Genomic DNA, 27,309 nt, shown 5'->3' with positions numbered 1-27,309 from the left:
TGCTTGGCAATCAGAGTCTCCTATTTTCTACAATCTTGTAACCTTTATTTTCCTAACACAGTCTCCACATTATAACCATTTGAAAAAATGCTACCTACATACTCTAGTGGTACATTCTTTGATCCAGCTGGATTTGGAAAGGAGTTACCTGGGTGATAGTCTTCGATTGAAGCTCCTAAAGAGCAGAGTTTCTGTTAAGCTCAGGTAACTGATTGCTATCATGTAAGCCCCATTTTCATGTCTCTCTGCCCGTCCTTATCGATACTCAGACCGTTCTCACAGGACCGTCTCTGCTAATCACCTCTCAGATCAGCATTCCACACAGTCCAAGGCCCCGTCTCTTTGGCTGGATTGTTCCATTCAACTTCAAAGACAACATGATAATTTATGGTCCATAGGTACCCAAGGAGGAGGCTCGGGGAAGAGCTAGAGTTGTGCTGGTTGGATTGATGTTCTCCCCCCCAGGAGCACCCCCTTCCCCTCTCCTTTTGGTGTTCTGCAGATTTCCCAAGTAATTCCAACTTCATTTGGAAGGTTTTCCTCAGAGTAGCCTGCTGGCTAGGGAGCTCTTGAATTTCAGCAGATGGAAACGGACATAAAAGTCTGCTAGGTTGGTAGGGTAAAAAGGGATGTCTACTGTGTGCATCTGACCTGGATCAACATTTGGACAAGTAGTGGTAGAAAAACATATTCTCAGTGAGAAGGGGAAGAAATGGGTGAAAGAACGTGAACTAAAAAGTATTTCTGAGGCTTGGTTAGTTGTCTTAGGTGAAGCTGTCCTTAAGGAATTTGTAAATGGTTGGAAGGATTTTTGAAAATCATGGAACTAGTTCCTGGTTATTTTTTCCAGTTTTCGTGACAGCTTGTTTTGTGGATAGTCACTAGATTATAAACATTTGGAGACTGAGACTGTTGTGTTAATCTTCACATCCCCCACTACGCAAAGCACAATTTGATCATCTGCTTGTTTGTTTCTTTTTTCCTCTCAGCTATAGTTTTCAGACATAAATGATCAAAGTACAAGAGGTTAAAAGATGGTTCAGGATTTAGGGGGCTCTAGTTTTCTAGCTCAGAACATAAAGATGGAAGAGTAGTGATCAGTTATGGCAAAAGGTAAAAAGGGCACAGAAGAAGGAAAAAGGAGATGTGACTTTGGGTGGCATCCCACGTCTTCAGGTCAGCAGTTTGGGAGCCCATGACTCAGATAATACACGAGGTAATGATGAATTGTGGAAGTGTACCCCATTTAATGCCCCACAAGGGCGCAGGCCTGTAGAAATGCCTTCTCCTGTCTGCAGCTGCCACAGAGGGTAGCAAACCCCATGCTGGGCAGTGTGGGGGAAGACTTAAGTACACCCCTGGAGGGAGATGCTCCTGCTGTCCCTAATAGAGCTGAGGACGCCCTGACCAGCATTCTCGAGTTCCTAATGCAACGTACTAATTATTTTGAAGAGTCTGCTATCTCAAGATTTAATACACTTTTTTGACTTAAACACCTAAGTCTGTTGATAGCCTATTGGAACAAAACTCTCTTAGGTAGTAAACACCCTGGTCAGAAGAGAACGAGAAATTCATTTCTGGGGGGCCAGCCCAGTGCTGCAGCGGTTAAGTGCACACGTTTGGCTTCAGCGGCCCGAGGTTCACCGGTTTGGATCCCAGGTGTGGACATGGCACTGTTTGGCACGCCATGCTGTGGTAGGCATCCCACATATAAAGTAGAGGAAGGTCTGAACGGACGTTAGCTTTGGGCCAGCCTTCCTCAGCAAAAAGAGGAGGATTGGCAGCAGATGTTAGCTCAGGGCTAATCTTCCTTTAAAAAAAAATTCATTCCTGGTGTCAGGAAGTTGCAGCAAATTTTTGCAGAATGCTTAAGCATGGCACAGCAATCCTAAGAGTGTTGTTAAGTGTCATAGTTTCTCATATCACATGGGGCTAAATGTTGTCTTGCTCTTCATTTATTTAACAAACATTTGAGCGCTCACTGTGAGCCAGGGCCTTGCTGCTTGTTGGGAATATAGCAGCAAGCAAAACAAGTCCCTAAACCCTATATTCTAATGGGGGAGATGGACAGTGAACACTTAGATAAAGGCATAATAAAGTCTCTGGCAGTAATAAGAGGTAGGAGGATAAGGGCAGCGAGTGGGTGATGGGATGGTGTTTTAGATATGGTGGTTGAGGACGTTTAGCAGAGAGCTCTGAAGTGGGGGAGAAGACATTCCAGGTGAGGGCGCAAGTGCGAATGTGGGTGCTGAAATGGAAGTGTGCTTGGCCTGGTCAAGGAAGCACAAGGGAACCCCAAGAAGGCCACTGGGGCTGTGGGCAGGAGCAAGCGAGGGGGCATGGGGCTGAGGAGAGGGATGGCCAAGAGGCGAGACCACACAGGGCCTTGCAGGCCCTTCACTTGCCGGATGGTCTCCTCTTGGTTTGCTTTGAAGCCTTAGGCCTTTCATGGCGACATTAGTTCTAGGTTGATAAATATTAGTGGGAAAATAGAAATTTCCGTATAAATTTACTTTTCTGGAAACTGAAGGATTCTGGCTTAGACCTCAGTTGTTGGTAGGAGGTGGATAAAAAGTCTTTTTCCTCAGTTGTATTTCTTCTTTTTTTTTTCCTTTTCATTGTGGTAGAAAAAAATACGTAACATAATATTTACCATCTTTACCATTTTAAGTGTATAGTACGGTATTGTTAACTGTATGCACGTTGTTGTGCAACAGATCTTCAGAACTTTTTCATCCTGCGAAACCGAAACTTTGTTCCCATTGAACAGCAATTCCCCTTTTTCCTGTCCCCTTAGTCCCTGTCCCCTACCATTCTACTCTCTGTTTCTAAGAGTTTGACTACTTTAGATACCTCATATAAGTGAAATCCTTAAGCATTTGTCTTTTTGAGACTGGCTTATTTCGTTAAGTATAATGTCCTCAAGTTTCATCCATGCTGCAGCATATGACAGGATTTCCTTTTGTAAAGCTGTGTAATATTCCGTCATATGTATCTACCGCATTTTCTTTGTCCATTCACCCATCAGTGGACATTTGGGTTGCTTCTACCTCATGGCTATTGTTACTTTCTTTTGACCCCTGCTTGTGTCAGGCACTGGGCTGAGCTCTGGGACAGGAAACGATTGGGGTCCAGATCAGACCCTCAGGGATGCTACGGGAGAGTCAAAGACAAACCAAGTAAGTGAACGATTTCCATAGCGTCAAAGAAGAGCTGTGGTGGAGGTAAGAGAGTGGCTTTTGGTCTGCACTGGTTACACCAAACTAAGTTTTGAGGAAAAACTAGAATTAGTCAGATGAGCATGAGATGGTCAGAGGAGGGTTTTCTAGACAAGGAACCTTGATCCGAGGGAAAACAAATTTGGTTACAGAATTGCAGGAGGTGAGAATGTGAGAAGTGGTGAGAAATGTAGCTGGAAGCATAAGCAGCAGCCAGGAAAAACAGATCTGGAAGGTCTCCTGTGTCGTGCTAAAGGATACAGAGTTTTTCTAGAAGGCCACTGGGAGCTATTGGAGGATTTTAAGCAGTAAAAGTGATAACAGACTTTCTTTTTAGGAGGAATATACTAGCAGCAGTGTGATCATTGCTGCAAACGCCCATGATGTTTTATTTTACTTATTCCTTGTTCAATAAATATTTGCTTAAAGAGCAAGCATGGCATAGGCCTTTTATCAGGGAGCAGAGAAGAACAGACACTATTTTGGGGGTTGGGGGTACAGGTTCCTTTGAGCTTTATGTTAATTTGCTTGATTTATTGCTGAGTATCTATGGAGACCAAATCCCTGAGCTGTGCCCTGAGATGAGGTTTCCACCATCCATGTGGTGGAGGATTCGTTGAAACTTGAGTATTTGCCATGATGTGAGGCAGGAATATATATTCTAGGAAAAGGTGTTGACATATTGTCATAGACCATCAGCTGTTTAATCTGGAAGTATTTGTAAAAGTGTCATCTGCTGTGAAGGCTGATATTTAATTATCTTAAAAAAAAGTCCTGGAAAAGACAGTCTACTTCCAGATTTCACGGTTCTGCTGTGGGTCTGTTTTTGTGGAAATGATTTGTGTGCAGTGGCATTTTTTTCCTCACAGCTTTCATATGGTATTGTTTTGACTTGTTTTGGAAGCTAATTTACGTATCTTAAAGAGACTGATTCGACTAATCTGGGAAGTTTGATTATGTTAGCTAGAAATTTGAAGTCAGCGCCTTCTCCTATTGCAGGCTTCATTATTTATTCATTCATTTATCCAATAAAAATTTATTCAGTATGTACTAGGCTTGGTTATACAGCAAATATGACAGATGTGGCTTGGCTAGCCATCTAGGCCACGAGCGAGACAAAGCAAATGTATACATACACATACACGCTGATTGTGGCAAAGCTAGAAACTGTTGAAAACTGTATTCCCTATAATGAGAGGGAGTTTGGAGTGAGGTGGGGAGCTATGTAGGGTAGTTAGATGAGACATTTTAGATGAGAGGTGGTGATTTTCAGATGAGGCCTGAAGGGAAAGAGAGAAGAGTCATGTGAAGAGTGAGGAGGAGGAGCTTCTAAGCGGATTCACCAGAATGTGCAAAGGCCCTAAGGAAACTTATGGTTTTAGAGGAACTAAGAGGACAATGAAGCTAGAGGATAATGGAATGGAGACCATTGTGCTGGATCACATACACTATGGTATCTAAGGAGTTTGTATTTTATTTATAAATGGGGATATAACATAATCTGATATGTTTAAGATGATCACTGAAGCTTCTTAAGTAGAGAATAAATTAGAGGGAGAAGGGACATTGGGAAAACCAGTAATTAGAGCGTTACTGTGGAGTGGAGGGGAGAGATAGTGGCTTGGTGTAGGACAGTGGTTCTTAAAGTGTCCTATCAGCGGCATCAGCATCACGTGGGAACTTATTATTTATGCAGATTCTCATCCTTTCCCCAGACCTACTGAATCAGAAACTCCAGGGTGGGACCCAGCAATTTGTGTTTTGACAAGCCCTCCAGATGATCTGATGCACAGAAAAGCTTGAGAAGCACTGGTGTTGGCATTGCTGGAGGGGATGGTGAGGGGAGATTCAGGATGTGTTTGAATAGAAATGACAGGACTTGCATACGGGTGTTGAGGAAAAAGGAGGAATGAGTGATGTTTGAGCAACTGGGTAGACAGGGACCTTATTTAGTGTGATGATGGAGACTGGCGGGGATGGGGAAAGGACGTAACTTTTGGGTACCTTGAGTTTGGGATGTCTTTGAAATGTCCAAGTGACAATGTTGAGCTGTTGCTGGCAGTATGAGTGTATAGCCCAGGGGAAAGGTTTAGTTTCAAGAAAGACCTCTGGGACTTGCCAGTGTACAGGAAGTATTTAAAGCCACTTAAGGCCAAAGGTGTGGTCTTAACCAGGAAGAGAAAGAGGGAAGTAGCATAGGACCAAGCCCAGAGGAACTCCACATTCAGCGGAGTATGAGCCAGCAAAGAAACAGGAAGAAAAGCCAGTGAGAAAAGAGGAGAACCAGGAAAATGTTACTTCATGGGGGAATATTTCAAGGAGAAAGAGTGGTCAGCTGTGATTAATTCTTCTGAGAGCTCACTATGATGAAGCTGAGGTTTGTAGCGTAGAGAGCATTAACTAGAACACTCCATTTGGGTCTTCTGGGAAATTGAAATAAAAATTCAAGGATCACCTAGATTTGCATCAGGGATTTTAGATTAGAAGAAACCAGAGAAACACAGCCCCAATTTTCTATTTACTCGTTTTCCAAACAGTAAGTTTTCATTGATTTCTCTGGCTCCTCTCCGGCTGCTGCTTGCTGTGCACAAACAAACTCTGAATGAGCATTTTGTAGTCCTGAAAAGGAGTAGCATATGGGCTTCAACAGCCGGTCATATTTTCTTTTATTACTGTATTTAAAACAACATCCAAGATTAGGAAAAAAATTTCCTGGCAACTAACGTAACAGGCTGCAATAAAAATTATTACTGGCTGTTGATAGGGGCTATTTTGTGCCTCATGTTGTGTTTTTGAATCCACTTTCCTGGAATTGAGAGTCTTTTAGTTACTCTGTCACTCAGCAAATTTACACTGATGAGTAAGAAGAAGAAAAAGTGATTTATAACTTGAGTATCTCTTCAAGCTTCTGTTTGGTAACAGTATTTCAAAATTTTGTATTTTTGACATTTTGGGTGATAAACTATAAAATGTTGGGGCTGGAGTGGGCTTGGGAGGATGTGGGCTCAGGGAGAGGAATGAACGTTTGAGCACCACTTGTGTTTGGACCATTGAGCTCGCGTCTGTAGATTTATTATTTCATCTAATCCCCACTGTGAGGTAGGTGGTCTTTCCCCATTTGTAGATGAGGAAATGAGCACGTAAAGAAAACTCCTATTTAAACCCAGCTCTAAAATGAATCTTTCTTCTGTGTCAAGCTCATGGGGGAAGAGATGTGTGGGAGTGGAGTGTGGGAACCAGGCTCACAGGACTGTTTCTATCAAGATAATCCAGAGGTGTCTCGAAGAGATAAAGGACTAATAAGATACTTTAAAGGAGACTGAACCACAGAAAGGCACTTAAGTTTGGTTTTACTGACAAGTACTGCACAGAACAGAAAGGACTCTTTAAATACTCAGTGTGGGGCTTGGTCCTTAAAGGCTGGCTGATAGTTTTCTAGATAATGCTGTGAATCTTACCTTAAAGAGACTATAGAAGGGAGCTCCTTTGGGCCTTTCATTAAAGAGCTTGCTTTCTACTTTGATGTCATTTCTCTCCCTCTTGTGTGCATGTTTAATTTATTTACTTTTTCTTCCCTGTGGAGCTGCAAGCCCTTGTTTCTTTTCTGTAGAAGTTATATTGCTCTGAGCTTAGGTATCACACCCTTGTCCTTTCTCTCTCAAGTTCTACGGGAATTTGGGATCCTCATCTCTTTCTCTCCCAGGGTTATCTGAGGTCTTGTGGGCTTTTCGAGCACTTCCTCAGAGCCTCCAGTTGCCTTCATTTCTCCCCTGGCTCCTTGTGGAAACAGTGATTGAAGTAATTAAACTGAAACGTGGGGGACAACTCTCCTGGAATGATAAGCTAGACTAAACTCATGTGCGTGAACACGGACGTTTTAATCCAGCTGTTCTTGAGCGTGGGCGCCAAGTCTTGGGCTCTACAATTGGTGCCAGTCTTACGAGGATCATATGTATTTCCAGTCACAAAAGATCTTTCATTCATGTTGGGAGAGACAAAAGTTCATAAGAACCAGTGGGTCATTTAAAATGACAATGGGTAACTTAGACCTAAAGGAGATGTCACAAGCTAGTGGCTTACAGCCTGTTGTAACGTACTTTAAGCATACAGTAAAAAAAATAAAGTTGGTTACCAGCATTTACCGATTGGGAGATTTCAATCATAAGTCTTGATTCCAGCCACTCTTGAAAACTTAGACCATGGCGCATTCGGCCTACCTTTGTGCCTAACAGGAAGGGGAAGAGCTGGTGACTGGACCCTTTCACCTGAGACGTGCTGACTCTAGTTTGCCACAATCCCCAAGATGCCCTAGAATTCTAATTGGCCCTGAAGCCCAGTGTTGGCTGCCATTTGTCATTGTCCTCAAGGCTGTTGTTTTCCCATCCAGCCTGCTTTGTTTTTCTTTGTGGCGTGTTGGCTTCTGGATGCCTTTGAGTTTGCTGACCCTCATCCTAAATGATCAGGACATGACTCATTTAGAAGTTTGTATTCTCCTTGCAAATGCAGAGGATGAGAAAAGTCTTCTTATCCACTAAGAGCCTTTGCTGGTGTTCAGATCAAGATAGAAGTAAGAGGCACGCATTTAAGTGGAATGCATAAGGGATCTGGTGGAGAAGTTGAACAAGAGACTAGGTTACCTCTTCAGTTCTACCTAAGGGCAGGTTCCTTCTTGTTTCAGAAAGAATTTTTCAAAGATACTGAAGGTGTCTCAGTTGTTGTTTTATGTGTGTGGTCTGAAAGACAGGCTTGAGGAGAATCATGAGAAGAGAAACAGGGATATCTTGACCCCAAAGAGTTGTTCAGGCTGTTGAGTGTATAAGAGGTTATTTGGAAGGTTTCAATCCCTGGTCTGGGCATTAGCTCATTATTGTTAATCCAAGCAGACCTTGTTCGATATGAATTGTTTGATGATGAACTTGCGAAGAGCATGTGATCCTATTCCGCATCGGGGCTTCCTGGTTAAAATAACCCATTTGTGCACACTGAGCTACACTGTTGTAGATCAGGAAATTGAAGGGAGGGCATAGCGAGGGAAGTAGGAGAAGAGAGTTTCATCCTGCAATTAGTTCAGAAACGCCAGTGGAGTGCCTTTGATGTGTCAGGCCCTATGCTGCTGCCAGGGGTGTGAAGATAGGTGGGATGAAAAGTACATGAAGGCTCTAAGAGAGAATTTCAGTATCATGTAGTAAGAGATGTGCCCACAGTACTGTGGGGTTACACACCGGCCCTTGGTCCAGTTCAGGATGAGAGGGATGCTCCCCGGGGAAGTTGATGCCCAAGTTGAACCTTGAAGGCTGAGTAGCAGTTAGCTAGGCAGTGGCAAGTGGGAAGAGTTTGAAGTATGAGGTGCAGTTTGGGGCATGGAGGGGGCTAAGTCGTGGAGGGCTCGCCAAAGCTTTTGGGGAGCCCAGGAAGAAGGGCAGCTGTGATCAAATTTATGTTTTGACTGCAGTGTGGTTACTGGATTACAGAGTGCCAGGACTGAAGGCTGGGGGACCTGGAGGGTTGCAACCAAGTCAGAAAATCCTGTCTGGGTTTGGAAGACAGGTGAGGATGGGATCTGGAATGGCCTCGGCCGCAATTTACCTGCTACCTTAGGTGAAACTCCTCTCCGGGGTGCTGACTCTTTTCCATTTTGAAGACTGCCTCAGATGCTCCATTATAGACTTAGAAAGATTGAGGATGGGGCCGGCCCTGTGGCACAGCAATTAAGCTCACACGTTCTGCTTCTCGGTGGCCCGGGGTTCGCTGGTTCGGATCCCGTGTGTGGACATGGCACCGCTTGGCACGCCATGCTGTGGGAGGTGTCCCACATATAAAGTGGAGGAAGATGGACATGGATATTAGCTCAGGGCCAGTCTTCCTCAGCAAAAAGAGGAGGATTGGTGGCAGATGTTAGCTCAGGGCTAATCTTCCTCAAAAAAAGGCCACAAAAAATGAAAGATTGAGGAAAGCTGAGCTCTTAAACTATAGTTTGTATTTCAAGGATTTTCTTTCTTTGAGGAGAGGGGGGAAGGAACTTACTGTGACATAATTTTGCTAAAAGTTTGTGGAAGGGAATCGCGTGTAGAAAGGTACATTGTGTAAGAAGTTTGTTTGATTACAACATTGTTTCTATGGGAAATCACGTTTGTGTGGGAAATCACTCTTTCACAAGAAGCAGCAGGCTTCCTGGGCATAGGCATGCAGCATCCTCTTCTGCCTATAAGGACCCTAAGGAATGAAGCATGACTGCTGTGCACACACACTCTGGGCCTAGGTAATTCTGGGCCTCCTCCAGCCTCCTGCTGTCAAAACAGCTCCTCTTCTGTTTATTTTCGAATAGAAGCTGCAGAAGTCAGATGTTCTGTGCTACGTGCAAGGGCCTCATTAGTGGGTGGTGGAATAGCCCCCACAAAGTATCCTGGGTAGCGATTGTATGCTCCTGGAGGCGCCACCGCTGTAATGGATGCTTCACTGAAACAGCCACCCGGCTGTAGGCTAAAGAGATTTTGTGGGAACTAAGTTTGATTACAATTTGGTTCAGGCTGTCATCATTGCTCTCCAGGAAAAACTTCAGTAGCCTCTTAACTAGCCCCATGGCCTGTGGCCTCACTCTGATCCCTTGTCTGCACTGCTGCCGGAGACGTTTTCTGAGCTCTGAATCCAAGCATAACCGTTCTCTGCTTCAAATCCTTCCACAGTCCCCAGAGCTAATCAGTGGAGGCCAGAAGCCAACCATGCTTGTCTGTCAACCCGCAGCTTGTGCCCTTTCTACTCTGCCTCACTGCCCTGCAGGACCATCCCCCAGGGAGGCAGGCTTCAGTCCTCTTTGTTATTAGATCTCTAGAAAGTTGTCTGGCTGGACCCTCCTGGAGGAAGTGCCTTAACTACTTTAATTTTCTTTTTCTTTTTCTTCTTTTCTTTTTTTTTTTTGGTGAGGAAGATTGCCCCGGAGCTAACATCTGTGCCAATCTTCCTCCACTTTGTTTTTTTTCACTTTTTTTTTGGAGGAAGATCAGCCCTGAGCTAACATCTGCCACCAATCCTCCTCTTTTTGCTGAGGAAGACTTGCCCTGAGGTAACATCTGTGCCCATTTTCCTCTACTTTATATGTGGGACGCCTGCCACAGCATGGCTTGATGAACGGCGCCATGTGCGCACCTGGGATCTGAACCGGTGAACCCCAGGCCACCAAAGCGGAGCGTGCACACTTAACCACTGTACCACCAGGCCCGCCCCCTTCCTCCACTTCGTATGTGGGTGCTGCCACAGCAAGCCTGATGAGTGGTGCTAGGTCTGTGCCAGGGATCTGAATCTGCAAACCCTGGGCCACCGAAGCAGGGTGTGAGAACTTAACCACTATGCCCTGGGGCCAGCACTTACTACTTTAATTTTTAACGTTTGCCTTTGGCCTTTAGCAAAAGTTGATAGGGGAAGCCTAGTGTGAAGGACACGTCCAAGTTTTTTTGGTAAAGGAATTATCAGTCCATTTTCCTCTGCAGGGCTTTATTAAGGCCCCGTTACTATTTGTCGAATGAGTACTTCATGTACTAAATTGCTTTTAGCATTTAGTGCCGCCAGGAAAGACAAACTTTTCTCATTTAAAAAACTTACATGCTTCTTTTTTAAAAATCAGTTATTTAAAGTAATACTGTATTTGCTTTTTATCTTTGTCGCCAAGAGCCTCAGAGCTAAAATTTTCAGTCATGATGATCATAAAAGCCTAGGTAGTGTTGAACTGCCAGTCTGCTGCCTTTGTCTGCCCAGCGGCCTTTTCCTGATTTATCCGTTTGTTTGCAAATAGTTATCAAGTGGTTGTCATGTGCAAGCACTAAGACCACTGCGGTGAGTAAGACAGGCAGCAAAAATGGAAGTGGGTGGCCTGCAGTTGTCCTGGTGTGAGATAATGGTGGCTGGGATGAGTCTTGGCCGTGAAGTTGTAGAGAAGTGGATGGGTTCCAAATATATTTTTAAGGTAGAATCAAGTGGATTTGCTGAAGCCTAAAAGCAGGGAGTCAGGAGTAAAAGGAATCTAGCATCGAAATCCAGGTTTTGATGGAGTATATGGTGGTGACTTTTGCTGAGACTGAGGGAGGAACAGGTCAGCGGGCAAGAGATGGAGAGCTGAAAACATTGTGGACTGGTACACTTGAGGTCCTCACTGCACATCTGAATGAAGATATTTAGGTTGCTTGGAGCTCAGGATAGAGATTCTGCTCCCTACTCTCCACCCCCTCACCCCCCAACACACACACACTTACACCCTTCGTTTAGGGATCTCTCTTGCCCACTGTGATTCCAGCGTGGCTTTGCCTTTCCTGATGCTTCTGTGCCTGCTGGTCCCTGTGCCCTGGTCTCTTGACCAAGCAAGAGTCCTTCATTGGGGTTTTGGAAATACTACCCTGGAGAGAGAGGCCCTCTCTTTCAGCTGGAGAGACGAGACGGTGTACCCTCAGAGCTGCCTGTGCCATGATTCCTGCTCCATGGAGGAGACCCTTCTGAGTAGTAGAGAGGATGTCCTTACCCAGAAAAGGAGAGATTAGAGAAATGTGCAAAGACCCCTTCCCTGTTATTTGCTACACTGTGCCTCTCGGAACGCCAAGATTCCAAGGTGTTAAATGGCTAAAGCTTTGTTTGGTCAAGCAAGTTTAAAGAAAGAGGTTTCCTGACAGCTGAACTTGTCAGAACGCTTAATATTGAATGGGTTTTGCATCTCTTCACCAGGGGGATTAGTACAATGCTTCCCAAATCGATTTGAGTGTGGATTTAAAAAAGGAAACACCATAAATATCCCATCTTTACAAATGAGGAAACTGAGTCCCACATAGTTTAAGATACTTCCTGAGGTCATACAAGTAGGGCTGGTCTGGAAGAGAAACTCAGATTTCCCGTCTTTTCCATTCATTTCACTATCCTGTGTGGATTTATGCATTTCTATGAGGTGTTTAGGAAGACTTGGATCTCTGTGCATTATATGCTTTGGTCTGTTTGTGTGTTTTTGTGTTTGTTTTTTAAATCACAATTTGTTGTTTTAAAGCAATTTCAAGTGTTTTTAAATTTGCAACTCGTAGTGCTGGTTCTTAGATTAGTTGGGGCCTTCTCTGTAGGTGGGCAGTTAATCTGTGAAAATCCTGGAAAGCGTACAGTTCCGTTGGTTTGCTTCCTTTATAAGATAAGGAATGCATAATGACTCTGGGTTCCTGGCTTTAAATTAAAAGGATGTGTTAAATTGTGAAAATGATATGAGGTCGCTGAAAATTCTATGTTCCGGAAAGTGTCATTAAGCAATTTCTATTTTGATGCAATGTTTATTAAAAAGATGTATTTTTGAAGAGTCCAATTGGGCTATTATTTTTACCCTTTGTGATTTTTCTGCTGTTCTGCTTGATTGTGCACAATTGTTTAAAATAAACTCATGAAGGAGAGAAAATAGGTTGAAACATTTTACTGATTCCGACATGTCTCCAACTGAGAAATGGTCTTCAGAGGTCATATGAGAAAGAGACTTATAGTCCATTTCTAGCTTGGTTTTGGAACTGAGCGCTGAGTGACCATGTGGGCTGTCCCAAGTCACCCTGCTGTGGAGTGGCAGAGTGGGAGCTGAAACCATGTTCTATGGGTTCATGCTCAATGCTCTTTGCTTCACCTTGTGCTGGCATCTGTATTTTTGCTTATTGTCTCCAGGTTTCCACATCCCTACAGACGTTTAGTCATTTTATTTGGAAGATATGCACATCTTTTATTTTATTATATATTTTTTGAGGAATATTAGCCCTGAGCTAACATCTGCTGCCAATCCTCTTTTTTTTTTTTTTTTTTGCTGAGGAAGACTGGCCCTGAGTGAACATCTGTGCTCATCTTCCTCTACTTTCTATGTGGGAGGCCTGCCACAGCCTGGCTTACCAAGCGGTGCCATGTCCGCACCTGGGATCTGAACCGGTGAACCCCCTACCACCGAAGTGGAATGTGCGAACTTAACTGCTGTGCCACTGGGCTGGCCCCATGCACATTTTTTAAATGAAGGGGGTGTTTGTCTAAATTATTAATGGCTGGCAGATCTCCATTCTGGTCTATTACTATAATTGTCAGTCACTTGACCATTCCCACCACCTCAGGTTAGATCCTTACCACCTCTCTCCCAAATTGTTATAATGGCTTCCCAACTTGCCTTCCTGCTTCCTAGTCCACCCCCCTTCCACCCATCCTCCATATTCCCAAGAGAAAAAAAATCTTCACTGACACCTCCCCCTCCCCCCGAGTGCTTTCAAGAATTGTTTTCTGGCCCGGTCTCCCTTTCCAGCATGTCGCCTGCCCCTTGTTGCATGCATCCTTTGTTCCATCTTGAGGAACTACTTGCTCTGTTGATGATAAGGGGTTTTGTGCCTCCTAGACCCAGTCTGTCCTTCCCACCCTCCCACCAGCTTGTGAGTGGACTGTGCTCCAAGATTGTCTGGTTCAAACCTCTGCTATCCCAACTCTACACTGTGTGATATTGGACAGCTCACTTAACCTCTCTGTGCTTCTGCTCTGTCATCTATAAAATGGAATTAATAATAGTCTTTATCCCCTAGGATTGTTGTTAGGGTTAAATGAGTTAATACATATAAATCACTCATGAAAGCACTGTAAATCCTATTCATTATTATTTATATTTTCAATCTGGTATTATTATTAGCTTTTATTAAGAGTAAAAACTAGTTTTATTCCACTTTTATACCCTCAAGCCCCTTTCAGAGTGCATGGTACATGGTAGGCACTCAATAAATGTGTGAACGAGTGAATCGAAGCAATCAGTAAACACAGGGCACATATTTTAGTGTTTGTCAAGTTATGCCTAGTTTTGTTCCAGAAAAGGGTTTATTTCAATCACTGTTTCAGATACACTCTTTTAGGAACAATGTGTAGATGTAAACTTTAATATCTGTATCTTCCTCAGACTCAGGAGCCATTTGGAATTTCGTTTTAAAATTCTTTTCTTTCACTAACAGATTTGTAGTTTTGGCACTGTTACCCTTTAAAAGACAGTGTACAGATTGAACATAAAAATACCATGTTTAAATAAACTGTGTGTCTGCTGGAATAAGTGAAGTGCTTCCTTGTGAAGGCAGGCATAATGTTGGCATAGGATGACATACGGTTTAAGGAGGCCAATGCTTATCATTTATTTGTGCCTTAAAAAAATGTAGAGATAGCCAAATAGAGTCCTCTACTTCCTTATTGTACATCACCACTTCTGAGTTAATGTGTCACTGCTAGTCGACCATATATCTGTTGAAAATTCAAATGTTGGTGGTTCAGTTTCCAGGATTCGCTCCAGTATATTTGCACTCGGTATCATTTCTCAGGAACTATTAAAAAGCCAGATAAACATTTACGAACTAAGAGACTTAATTTCTTTATTTTACTTTTCTTTATTTGTATTAGAGTAATTGGGCACATTTCTTCTGACCTCGATGATCTCACTTCTATCATAAGGAGGTTGGAAGGAAACAGATCTAGACCAACTCTAAAAAATTGAACGTCAAGTTAATTGTCTTATCACACAATGGTGTAAGCAGCCAGCATCCTCTGAGAGATCCCTGGCCAGAATGGCATCATTGACGTTAGAACTGTATGGTGTTGTTCTCTGAAAGGTGCTATAGAGAAACACAAGTGTGAGGGGCGGTTGTGGTGGTGGTGGTGGGTCAGAGGCTCTTCAAGTGAACTGAATGAGGCCAGCCGGGAATGAGGACAGCGCAGTGAATGCTGCTTTTGTTATCTGGTGAAATAAAATACTAGAAAATGTTCTCGTAACAAAGAGCTTTGTTTGGTCAGAGTGGACGTGATGTAGTGAAGAGTTTTTGAAAACTTTCATTTAGTGACTAATATTTGGACTCAATAAAGATATTAAAAAAACATTTCTTCATTCAAAAGGTCTTAGTATGTAAAAAAGGATACTATAGTTGTAAATACTCAGTCGTGTTTAAGGTGACAGGAGAGCACTACTCCTTTTGCTGTGACTGTAGACTGCTAGGTTCTGTCCCCAGAACTTTTGTCCCTTGGTAGACTTTGTCTTGCACAGTTTCTTGTCAGATCACAGTCTTCGTTTTCCCTGCATGTGGTGGAAATAGTATGCAGGCTTCTTCTGCCCATTTCCTCATGGTGTTCCATCTTTATATGTGACTTTTACTGAACAAAGGTGGTCCTTTTTCTATTTTGCGACTGGTTTTATTAGGAGATTTATACTTTTGGTAATGGCTTTGCCATTATGTCATTCCTAGGAGATATAAATTGTTGCACTTATTTTATAGGGCCGGTTCAGAGAATTTCATTCCAATGGCATCTTTGTATTTAGCACTTTTCCAATAAGTGGGCCATTGATTGGGTTTTAACACCTATTTTGATGAATGAGTAGTTCTGTTATGAAAGGATTTCACACTGAAATTGTGCTTCTTGGGTTGTGCTATTTTTGTCTTTTGAAAGTTATTTAAAATTAAAAGAATCAGCACTTAAGTTTTATATACGAAAGTTAAAGGGTGATCCTATTGTTTCAGAATTTGAGTCTCCACCAGCATTACTCTTTCCACAGAGGATCTCTAAGGGGTGTATTAGTTTGGATGGAATTTGTATATTCCATGAATTAAAAAAACCCTGCAGAATTCCCTTTTTGTAATTTGGTTTTCCTGTCCTAGTTCCCATTTGTCCCCCCAGCAATATAAAATAACATAAAACCACCACAACAAACTGATGGAGGTGACAATCAAGACATTGGTACTTGTGTTATAGGCAGAGGAGTCCCGCCACCTCCCCCATCCACACAGCCACCATCCCGAAGCCTGGCCTGGAAGGGGAAAATGTTTTCCCATTCTTAGTTATTTCAATCCTCCTGGGAAGTCATTTGAGTGTGTGAGTTCCGGCCACTGTAGATGACTAGCTAGCTGGCTTCTAGCGAGCATTTGAAGGTGGAGTTAGGTTTTCCCCACCTCCATCTCCCTCTGCTTCCCTTCAGTGGGGGGAGTGGATAACTAGAGCGTCCCCTGCCACGAGGTTATTCTCTTAAAGTAGCGTAGGAGGGGGAAACCCTTGTCCTTTTCTGAATCCTACTTGATCCTTTTCTGGGTTTACTTTAATTCCTATCATGGAGTTGGTCCCGTTTTCAATATTCCTCCTTGTGTGGTGGATATTCAGGTAGTAGATATGTCAGATACTCTTTCCTTGAGTAGGGCAGCAACTTCTAGCAGTGTGGCCATTGGCAAATTTGGCTTTTTGGGCCATGGTATCCAGTACTGATAAAGCTACCAAATGGAAGATTCCGTTCTCCCCAGAGTCAGATGTGTCTGGAGCTGGGAAGTGGGTGGCTGGATCATAGATGCTGGTGCAGGTGGAGGGCAGTGATTAAGGGCATGGAGTGGCTTTGGAGCTGGAATCCCAGGCCTGCTCTGTGTGCCCATGTGCGTGTGACTTGCCCTTGTTAAACCTCAATCACCTGTGCCACAGGGGTTTTTATAAAGATTAATGAGGTGTGGCATAAAACACCCTCAGCATAGTCGTTTACTGGCACATGCTCAGTAACTTGTGGAGGTGATGATGATTTTATTAAGAAAGAGTTGTCTGTAGACGCCCCTTCCTGCTTTCCAAGGTTCCAACATCATGCCCATTTTGTCTGCGTTGTTGTCAAGCCTAAGGATACTGTCAACTTCATTATCTTTTTGGTTCCTTCCTGCTTTCCCCTCCTTATAAATTTGTTACTTATAATTTTTAAGATGTTTTCTTTAGCCTTACCATGGTCACAGAACCATTTTCTAAAGAGAAATGAAATGAAAATTTGATGGAGTGTCTGAATCTGACTCTCTCCTAATTAACCCAAGCAGGCAGACCTTCCTTAGAAGTGTTATTTTTCAGGCTACATAGTCAAGAAGCAGAGGGTTTCTCATTACTTCTCAAGTCAATTTCCATTAACATCTTCAGTGTTCACTGTGTAGCTTAATGTCTTTTGAAACGATCGCTATTTTTGAACCAGTGTTTATGTCACAACATTTTGAGTATAGAATATTCAGTATCTGACAAATCCTCCACTTGTAGGACTTTACAGATGACTGAGAACAATCCATTAGAATATATCGCTTTTGGCAGCAGGCCAAGAATACTGGCTCATTTGTTTAGTGTGTGACACTTAAAGAGGTCAAAGACCAGAGGCTTAATTCCCAGATAGGCCAATTAGTGTAGCTTTGTTCCACAACTTCAGATTGAACTTCACACCCCAGCCATCTGTCTTTAATACATGCTGTTGGCCACAAGACACACTGGTCACCTTGGTCAAAGACTGGTTGATCAGGAGAAGACCACTTACTAGACGAGAGGTCCAAATGCCCCCTGTGTGCAGGATGGTGAGTCAATAGAACCAACCCCAAAAATGAAAGCTGGAGAAGACTGTCAAGGAAGCTTTTATTTTAAAAAATGCTGAGTAAGAATTGCTAAGTGATAGATTAGAGTCCAGAAGTCGGGAAAGTTAGGAAACTCAGATATTTTAATTCTGACTGTGTATTTGTAAATGATTCCATTGTAGAAGATAAGGGGAAGGTACCCAAATGAAGGAGTATGCCAATATGGCAGTTTCCTAATGCACTTGGATCTTAAAAGAAAGTACACAAAAGATAGAGGGTGACAAGGGCAACCTCAGTGATGATAGCTAACCTTTACATACCCTGTGCCAGGCACTGTTGTATGCACTCTTGTTTGACCTCACGAGAACTTTATGAGATAGGTGCTGTTGTTATCACTGTTTTACAGATGAGCAAATTGAGGCACTGAGCTTTTAGGTACTGCTTTAGGTCACATAGCTGGGTAAGTAGCTGAACTGGGGTGGGACTCGAGGCAGTCTGATTCTAGAGAGATCTGAGACTTGCAGAAGATGCTGTGGACAATAAAAAAAGTTCTTAAAAGAACTGTTCAGAGCCAGAAGAAAAGGAAATAGCTACATCTGAATGGAACTGATGGAGGGTGTGAGTAGTAATAGGGCACAGTCTTTCGACTCCTGTTGTCTGCCTGACTTTTATATGCATGTTAAATAACCTAGAATGTTAAAACTATGTTGAGAAAGTAGTAAGAAAGATCTAGTTTTTCTACATGAATTTAGGTGTCCCAACTAACAGAATTCCTTCCCATGGTCCTGAGAAGATTTTGAGTTAAGATAGTTCAACCATGGCCATGATCTTTGAGGAAACATGGAGAACAGAAACAGTGCTGGCAAGGTGGAGGTGAGCAGCGTGTGCCTTGGTGTGGAGTAGATTGGGAAGCTCTGCTTCAAAGAAGCTGATATCCTTAAATATTTAGAGCATCCTGTGTTTCCAGGCTTGTTCTGAATGAGCCTGTAGTATAAAAGTAGAATCAGAGAAAGGGCGTTAAGTGGGGACAAAGTGAATTATCTGCCGTTCAAGTGAGTTTCTTCGTCAACTAGTACGTTACTTTCATTTGGAAGAATTCAGGTGTAAGATGGATGAGACTGTGGCGTGGGGATGTCTCAGACGGGATATAAATATCAGGGAGTGATTAGATCATTAAGATTTCCGCTGACCTGTTTCTAAGAACGCGACTCGGTATCTATGAAACTAGACCAGAGGCTTATTTGGATCTTTGATTTTCCATCTGCGAAGAGATCATTTAATCTCATTTTCAGATGAGGAAACTCAAGTTCAGAGAGGATGAGAGCATGGCTTTCCCAAGTCCAGTCAACTGTTTTGGTGACAGAGGCACGCTAGACACTCACCTGTGCTCTTATCTGATTGCAGCCCACCTGTGTACTGGGCCATTGAGAGAGTCTCTAGGAGGCAGTGCTGGCTTTGGGGCTAGGCTTATCTGGGTTCAGATCCTGTCTCTGCCACTTCCTCTGTAACCTTGATGTCTTTGACTGCCCAACCGAGGAAATGGGATTGTTATGAGGATTAGGTGAAAAGAAAGTACTTGGCATATTGTGAGTACTAAGGGTGTCTTCTCTCCTCTTTTTAGTTATGCCTGAAATCTTTATTTTGCTCACATTGCTGATAAGTTTTCTAACATTTCTCAACTCAAGACCAAGAAGTTTCATTTTTGCCTTACTTTTCTCTTTGGAGGATGTGAAATTTTATAAGGGCATTTCTTAGAATTTCTCTATATGTAAAAACTTGACATCGTCTAGGGCATTTGGGAGGATTCTGCTACAGGGCCTTTAGCATTCCTCTCCAGCTCTGAAATTATGTGATTTATTCTTCTTGTAAAAAGATGCCTTCTAACTTTCTTCCTCCTCCAGCTCTGCACGTGGTTTGCTGGTTACTGTGGTAACCACACTCTAATAATTCTGTCAGGAAATATGATGTAACTATCTGTCTAACCTTATTTTCCAAACTTAAGACAAGCACACAGCTTCCTTCTAAGAATCCTTCTAAAGCATTTAGGCCCTAAGCACTGCTCCTTCTTATTCTGATGTTTTATAAGATTGTATTCGCAGAAGAATGCACATAACTGGGTGTTTCCTTAATTTAGATTTACAGCACCCAATGGCCTCAGTATGTGCTTTCCTGGTCATTCTCTTGTAGCTGAGGAAATTTTGGATAGTCTGAATTGTAATTAAAAAAAAATGCAGAATTGTGGTTTCTAGAGGATTGACATTTATTTTAGACATAAAGCATCTAAGGTAATACCTGGGATAGTTAGATCAAGTCAGTATTTCCCCATTTTTTTGAAGAGGCTAATTTTACAAAACATCTCTCTGCTGGCTCGTGATGGGGGAGTAAGTTTGCGCCTCCTCAGCCCCCCGCCTTTCTTAGCACCCCCCTAACTTCCTCAGCTGCGGTCAAATAGGACCCCCAGTTTTCTGCTCCTGGCAAGACCCCTCCGCACTGCCAGCCTCTCCATCACTCTCTGCCTTGACCTTCAGTACCAATGTCATCACACCTCTTATTCCTGTTTGTGTCTGTCACCATAGGAAGCCACGACTCCCAGGGCATCCTTCAGCCCTGTGTCCTAATCCTCATTTGAATCTTTTCTTCAGTTTTTCTCATCTTGTCTCTCATCCCTCTGGAACTCGCGGAGCCACTTTGCTGTGCACTCCGCACCCTCGTGGTCAGTCATCAGCAAAATCCTCTGCTTCCTGACCTTGTCTGTGAACATCCCCTTCCCCTTCTTGCTTTATTAGAGACCTGGGGCTCCCCTGACCATATTGCTTCTCCTGCAGTTTTTCCACCTTACCCATGAGCCGTGGTCAGGGATGGGCTGGTATCCTGTGTGTGGTTTCTATACTGCTCCCCTCTTTGTCCTGGAAACCTCCTACTCTGCATCTCAGATCTCTCTTTGGCCCGCTGCACCTCCTTGTCGGTCACTTGCTCCTCTACCCAGTTTCTCCCTTCATTCATTGAAGGTTTTTGTTTCTGGTTCACTGTGCCCCTTCCCAATGCTACTTGTGCTAGTTCTCCAGGATTTCAGTATTCATGTTGATAGTCCTCCCTACACCTTTGTCCCTCAGTTCCTCAACCTCATCTTTCTTCTATGAGCTTGTCTCCCACCTTCCTCAGCCGTTCCATCCCATAGTCCGTCCTTGATCTTTTCAATACAGTAACCTCAGTGCCTCCAGAGCTCACTTGGGACACCCTACTCTGACCACTACTTCCTCTCCTTCTGGCTTGCCTTGTGCAATACCTCCAACCTTGACAGTCCTTGGACGACCAGGACCTTCAGTTCATTGAGTCTACCACCTCTTCATGGTTCCACCCTCACCCATGGCCTTACTTCTCTCCTTTCCCAGCTTGAATCCCATGATCAACCACTATAATCACTATCATGGTATATATCCTCATCACCCTTGTCCGTCTCACACTGTATCATTCTTGCTTGACTAAACCACAATTCTGGTTAAATCCATCTCTCTCTCTCCACCTTCTCTGCACCTGCACCTGTGCAGCTGAATATGCTTGGATAAAACTGTACCACCATATTGATGGTCTCACTCCAAGTTAATGATCACCAATCCGAGTGGGCCCTTGATGCTGCCTGGTAGTCATACCATGTTTCCACCGTCCATTCATTCCCTTACTCTCTTAGACGACTATTACATACTTTATACTTGATCTTCAGACATCCATTGTCTCCTGACTGTCAACCACTTCTTTTTCACTGGCGAAACAGAAATATCAGAAGATAACTTCCACGTTCTCCCATCACCACACCTACCACCTGCCTTTTTGTGCCTGACCTCCCAGCTCCTCGGGCACAACATCTTATCTCTGCCTTCGTATATACGTTCTCAAGGACATTGCTCCTTAAAATTTCCCCTCTCTTTCCTCTATCATCAATTTTCTTCTCTCTAGGAACGCCCACAGGCATGCGAGTTAGTATTTTTCCCATTAAGTAAAAAATCCTCTCTTGACTCTGATTTCCCCTGCAGCTAACAGCCAGTTTCTTTTCTTCTTCTTACAACAGAACAGTTTGAATGAGTCATCTGTATTCATTATGTCTAATGTCGCCCCTCCCATTCTGTCCTGAACATATTACAGTGGGGTTTTCACCTTACTCATCCTCCTCCACCTGTACTGCTCTGATCAGGTGACATTTCATTACTGCAGCCCATGGTCAGGTCCCAGTCACCGCTTTCTTCATCACCAGCAGCATTTAGTGTGGTAGGTTGTTCTCCTTGAACGCATTCTCCACTTGACTGCCTGGACACACCCCTCCTGGTGTTCCTTTGTTCTCTCTTGCTGTCTTTCTCAGGCTTCTTTGCTTGTTCATCATCTCCCCATACTCTGAATGGTGTGCCTCAGGGCGCTTGTATGTCTTCTCTATCTATGCTCACGCTTTAAATATCTGGAAATCTCTACTTGGATGTGTCTAAAAGGCGTTTCAATTATAACATGTCCATGGAACCCCTCAAGGGTGCTGATGTGTCTGTTTTACCAGGTGACTGTTTCTAGGCGATCCTAGGAGATTGCTTCTGGGGATCACGAAAGGATGTATGCGCATAAAGGAGCTTCTATAGGCAAAGGGAGGGAAAAAAGGCAGTTTAGGGGCAAAATTGCCTCAATAGTTGCTTGAATTTTGTGGAAATTAGTATTGTTGAGCAGGGTTAGTGGTTTTGGGTGGAGGGGCAGAGGGGGTGTAGGGTGTGGGGATTAGCTTGGAAAAGGTGCTAATCAGTGACTAACGGAGAGCTGATGATGCCTTTTCTGAATGGCTCTTGAGACCATATCCTGTCAGTTCTTTGATTATAAATTCAGGAATACCGAAATAAAAATCAAGCTGCTTGAATTTGAAACAACAACAACAAAAACAAAAAACAAAAACGTAACATGTCCAAAAGAGAAATCCTTATTTTCCATTCATCTCCAATCTGCTATCCCCCATAGTCTTTCCATGTCAGTTAACGGCATTTCCTTTTTCCGCTTACTTAGGACAGAATATTTGGAACCATTCTTGAATTCTCTCTCTCTCGCACCCCATCAGCAAATTCTATAGACTCTACCTTCAAAATATATTCAGAAGCCATTTCTTATCACCTATGCTGCTATTACCCTGCTCCAAGCCACCGTGATCTTTCACCTGGATTAATGGAGTGTCCTTCTAACTGGGCTCTCTGCTTCCAGCCTTATCCCCTTTAGTCTGTTATTAGATGTACTCAAATCATGTCACTCACTCCTCTTCTCATCTCACTCAGAGTAAAAGCCAAAGTCATTAGAGTCGTGAGCCGCATGGTGATGTTTCAGTCAACAGCGGACCACATTTACCACAGTGGTCCCATAGGTTAGTATCGCATAGCCTAGATGTGTAGTAGGCTATACCATCTAGCTTTGTGTAAGTACATTCTATGATGTTCGCACAGTGAGGAAATTGTCTAATGACACGTTTCTCAGAATGTATCCCTGTTGTTAAGTGACACATGACTATACTGTGACCTGCAAGGTATTACGTCATCCAGCCCTCCATTCCCCTTTGACGTCATCTCCTCTTTTCTTCCCATTTGCTTTCTCCACTTCATCCATCCTTGCTGTTTCTTGAAACAGCCTAGGCCTACTTCTACCTCAGGGCTTCTGCACTTGCTGTTCCCTCTGCCTGGAATTTCCTTTCGTGTGCAGCTGTATGTCCATGAGGCTGGCTCCCTCACTTCCTTCAGGTCCTTCCTCAAATATCACCTTTTCAGTGAGGGCTTCAATGACCACCCATCTTGACTTTCAACACCCCTTCAACACTTTCTGTCTCCTTTCTCTATTATTCCTTAGCATTTACAGTATATATTTTGTTTATTTATCTCATTCCTTGTCTCTTCTCTCTCCTATCAGAGTGTAAGTTGCATAAGGCCAGAGGCCTTTGTCCTGCTCACTGCTTATCCCCAGGGCTGAGGACATAGGTTGCCTCATGGAAGAGCCTCATAAATATTTGTTAAACAGAAGAATGACTGTTTCTTGCTCTGGGCATTCTTTTGGCTTAAAGTTATTGTAAATCTGTTTGCCACAAAGAACTAATAAAGCTAATTATTTTATTTCATGTTTTCTGTTAAGTATATTTACTATGTATGTCAAATTGATTTAAGACCATAATAATAGGAATGGCAGGCAGAATGCGAATAGATAAGAGTTCCTACAGCTTTTCATGCTGTTTCATGTAAGTGAGTCCATTCATGGTCCAGCTCTCTCTACATACCTTTGGAAATATGTCAGCTTATTTATTTATATGTATCCTGCCTTATTATGAAAACAAAAAAGATTTAAAGGGGCTGGTTGGAAATGTGATGATGTAAGGATGTTGCACCCTAACATGCTGTTTCAAATGCTGGGTGATTTGAATAGACTGTACATTATTTATGTTAATAATCTCATTTCCAAGAGGTGCTGATATCTGCCTGTTGAGCAGTTTACATTATTTCATGTGAAAGCTTTTGTATATATTACTTTAGTTCCGCCTCTGTTGTTTGAGTAATAATGTCTCCAGTCTTCCACTGTAAGCTAATTTATATTCTAAGGCCAAAAAGCTATGAGAGTTTGACAACTTTCTCACTTTAAGTCAAATTAATCATAATTACCTGCATTCAACCATTTGGTATTTTACTAAAAGTCCGTTGATTCTGTTCCCTGCTGGTTATTGCACATACACTATAAAACAGAGGACAAAACCTATTCTGGTACATTGTGATTTCTCTCAGTCTTAGTCTTTTCTGGTTTCTCTTAGTCACTTAGCCTACCAGAGTGAAGACTTAGGGCAATTCGTGTTTCTACTTACGAGTAAGTTTTAAACGACATTTCATTTTAGAAATTAACATACTATAAAGTTAACCTTTTTAAGGGGGTACATTTCTAGGAGTTTTCTCAGAACATTTTATTTGGAAGTTATTTTAGATTTATGGAAGAGTGACAGAGATAGTTCAGAGAATTCCCATGTGTGTTTTACCCAGCTTTTCCTAATGTTAACAGCTTACTTAACTGTGGTAAATTTATCAAAACTTGAAATTAACATTGGTACAATATTACTTTCTGAACTAGAGACTTTATTTGTATTTTTCACCAATTTTCCCTCTACTGTCCTTTTTTTAATTCCAGGATCTAATCCGGGATACCATGTTTCATTTAGCTTGTCATCTCCTGCGACAGTAGCACCTCTTTCAAAGCTTACGTGGATGGAGAAAGGAGGTCAAGTTACTGCTGTAGTGAAGTTGTGAGAATGTACAGGTTTAAAGCAGCCAGAATGTTGCGGCTAGAGTGGGACTTCGGAGACGTTCTAGTCCAGGGGCTACAGAGGGCTGGCCCTCTAGGCTGAGTTTGATTCACGTGGTTTGGGAAATATGGTTTGAATTAGTTGCCAAAATTTATCAATTAGGAGATTTTCCAGAAAAAAAATCTGTGTTTTTGGCTTCTTTTTAAGGAATTGGTAGCTCCTGCTGCCCAGGTCTGTTTGTTGACTGAGACAGTCATGTGGCCCCGAGAGGCGCTGTCCCTTTTTGTGGGCAAGTGTGTTCCAGTTCACACCAGAGTGCGCCCCTCCCAATGCTGCCCTGGCCTAAAGCAGCCTCTCATTTTATAGCTGAAGATGCCCAGGAGACGGGTGCTGCAGGAAGCCTGCCTTATCTCTGCTTTCTGTGCTCCTCTTGGTCTCGGAGAGAGCTTGCCGGATATGGTTTTGGCTCCTCTGGAGGGGAGCAAAGATGATGGCAGAAGAGGATGCAATACAAACTCCCCCTGAAACCCTAGCCCCATTCCTAGTCTTCGTGTATGTGTACTTGTGTCCCGCAAATACCACAGTGTACAAACTAGTTCCTCATGTTGGCCATCACTTCCTGTTTCATTGCACATGGTTGCCTAAAATCTTATATGAGTTGCTAACGGTTAAAAATCGGGTGATTAATCTGAAAATCTGTATTTATGACTTCTCTTGAGAAATCAGATGACTTGGCTGTGCTGGGGGCCACACGCCCTCCTGGCATAGTCTCCTGGGCTGGGGTCCAGGCTGTCCCCTCCCATGGGCACAGGCTTCTCTGGCCCCTTAATCCCATTTGTGGGGCCTGCCTCAGTTGCTGTGGGCATTTCAGTTTGTGCTGTTCTCCTTAGGTTATTGGGTTGGAAATCAGGGAAGCCCAGTAGTTTCCTTTTTGTGTTTCTTGATGATAGTTATTCTTCACAAGGACTTGTTGAAATAACTCCTCCAAGTCGTTGAGGAAAAGGAAATTTGGGCAGGGACTGGTGACAGAATTGGAGAGTAGGTGTGCCGAAAGTCAGCCGTCTCCTTTTGTCTTCTGTGCCCTGTCCTCTCCTCTTGGATGTGCTGCCAGTTCCCTTTATGTCACCTAAGGCTTAATGACAAACATTGGCTGAGCATGTTCCTCCTTTCAGGGACATTTTTGTTTGAACACAACTCAAAGCACTATATTCAAAGAATTAACTGGAAGCTACAGTGGTGGAATTTCAGGCAGTGACTGGTTGGTATCCTATAATCTCATCCCAGGAGTGTGTAAGGATAGAAACAAGAGTGGAGCACCACCTTTTTGGATCTTTATAGAAACATGGGACAGATTATTAAAGGAGTATCGTACATGTGTGGACCTCTAAGGGACTACATCGGTGTGGCCAGTATGGTGGCTCCCATCCTAAGTAGCCACTGAGCCCTTGAAATGTGCTAGTCTAAATTTAGATATGCTGTAATCCAAGTCCTGGATTTCAGAGACTTGCTATGAAAGAAACAATGTAAAAATGTCTCAATAATTTTTATATTGATTACATGTTTAAATGATAATAGTTTAGATATATTAGGTTAAATAAAATAGTTAATTGCATCTTTCTTTTTTTTAACTTTTTAAAAATGTGGCTACAAGGAAATTTAAACTTATATAGGTGGTTCCTATGATGTTTCTATTGGACAGAGAGGCTCTAGATTCTGCTGTATTTGATGGTTGAGAAAGGGGGAGCAGCCTGCTTTTCAGGCCTTAGTAAAGGGCAAAGAAGCTATGTGACAGACTGTGAATGGAAAATTGTTTTCACAGCTCTTGGCTTTAATCAAGTATATACTTAACTTCTCACTGTAGCGTGTTTGGTGCATGTAGATGGATTCAAAGTTGCTCTCTCATTTGGTTGCATCAAGGGTGTGGCACTTGTTGCAGTGGTACGGGGCTTGAAGTTAGATAGATGCTAGTTGGCACTCAAGCTCTTCTACTTGACCTTGGGTCAATTCTTTAACCTCCCTGAGCCTCAGAGCCCTGCCCTGTAAAATAGGGACAATGGTGGGGCCGGCCTGGTGGCTTGGTGCCTAAGTTCATACGCACCACTTTGGCGGCCTGGGGTTCACCGATTTGGATCCCGGGTGCAGACCTCTGCACTGCTTATGAAGCCATGCTATCCCACATATAAAATAGAGGAAGATGGGCACGGATGTTAGCTCAGGGCCAGTCTTCCTCAGGAAAAAGAGGAGGATTGGCAGTGGATGTTAGCTCAGGGCTAATCTTCCTCAAAAAAAGGGAAAAAAAAGTAGGGACAGTGGTGATCCACCTTATTGTGTGAGGATTAGGGAAAATAACAGGTGTAAAATGCCCAGTGCTATATTGAGAGCACAGTAATAGTACCATAAATGAGATTTATTTTTGTTTTAATCATCACTTCTGGTAGTATGAAAAAAGAATCTCATTTAT

The 27,309-nt window shown here is 43.0% G+C and overlaps 1 protein-coding gene across 8 annotated transcripts in view; it reads left to right on the top strand.

Moving 5' to 3' along the window:
* CARMIL1 (capping protein regulator and myosin 1 linker 1) overlaps window positions 1-27,309 on the top strand; it is a 310,460-nt gene that overhangs the window by 38,922 nt on the left and 244,229 nt on the right. The window lies entirely within an intron of this gene.

The sequence above is a fragment of the Equus quagga genome, chromosome 15 (genome assembly GCF_021613505.1).
Source record: "Equus quagga isolate Etosha38 chromosome 15, UCLA_HA_Equagga_1.0, whole genome shotgun sequence".
NCBI lineage: Eukaryota > Metazoa > Chordata > Mammalia > Perissodactyla > Equidae > Equus > Equus quagga.
Note: the sequence above shows the minus strand (reverse complement) of the source record. Positions and strands in the feature narration are given on the sequence as shown.